The following is a 596-nucleotide window of genomic DNA, read 5'->3' as shown; positions in this document are numbered from 1 at the left end:
CATCAGAACTCCGCAGTCAAGCTTGCTTGGGCGAGAGTAGTACTAAGTTGGGTGACCACTTGGGAAGTCCTCTTGTTGCACCTCTTTTTTTCTTTCTATTTTCCGAGTTCTTTTCTTCCTTTCTCTAGAAATGAGAACCTCCCCCGCTCACGCCCATCGCGTTTCGATCATGCCGCCCCGCATGCGTTAAATCTGATTTTGTGCGCATGGCATGTTGGGTGCGATCATACCAGCACTAATGCACGGGATCCCATTAGAACTCTGCAGTTAAGCGCGCTTGGGCGAGAGTAGTACAAAGTTGGGTGACCACTTGGGAAGTCCTCTTGTTGCACCTCNAGTTGGGGTGACCACTTGGGAAGTCCTCTTGTTGCACCTCTTTTTTTCTTTCAATTTTCCGAGTTCTTTTCTTCCTTTCTCTACAAATGAGAACCTCCCCCGCTCACGCCCATCGCGTTTCGATCATGCCGCTCCGCATGCGTTAAATCTGATTTTGTGCGCATGGCATGTCGGGTGCGATCATACTAGCACTAATGCACCGGATCCCATTAGAACTCCGCAGTTAAGCGTGCTTGGTTGAGAGTAGTACTAAGTTGGGT

The 596-nt window shown here is 49.4% G+C and overlaps 1 non-coding gene and 1 pseudogene across 1 annotated transcript; both read left to right on the top strand.

Annotated features, from left to right (window-relative positions):
* The first annotated feature begins 216 nt into the window (after positions 1-216).
* On the top strand, positions 217-335 carry LOC111476334. The gene has a single exon (XR_002717051.1). It is a non-coding gene; the product is annotated as a 5S ribosomal RNA (ribosomal RNA).
* A 173-nt stretch (positions 336-508) lies between these two features.
* LOC111476335 lies at positions 509-596 on the top strand (annotated as a pseudogene; the record flags this gene model as incomplete).

Source organism: Cucurbita maxima, unplaced genomic scaffold, assembly GCF_002738345.1.
Source record: "Cucurbita maxima cultivar Rimu unplaced genomic scaffold, Cmax_1.0 Cma_Scf07654, whole genome shotgun sequence".
NCBI lineage: Eukaryota > Viridiplantae > Streptophyta > Magnoliopsida > Cucurbitales > Cucurbitaceae > Cucurbita > Cucurbita maxima.
The sequence above is the reverse complement of the archived record's forward strand: the minus strand, read 5'-3'. Positions and strand labels throughout refer to the sequence as shown.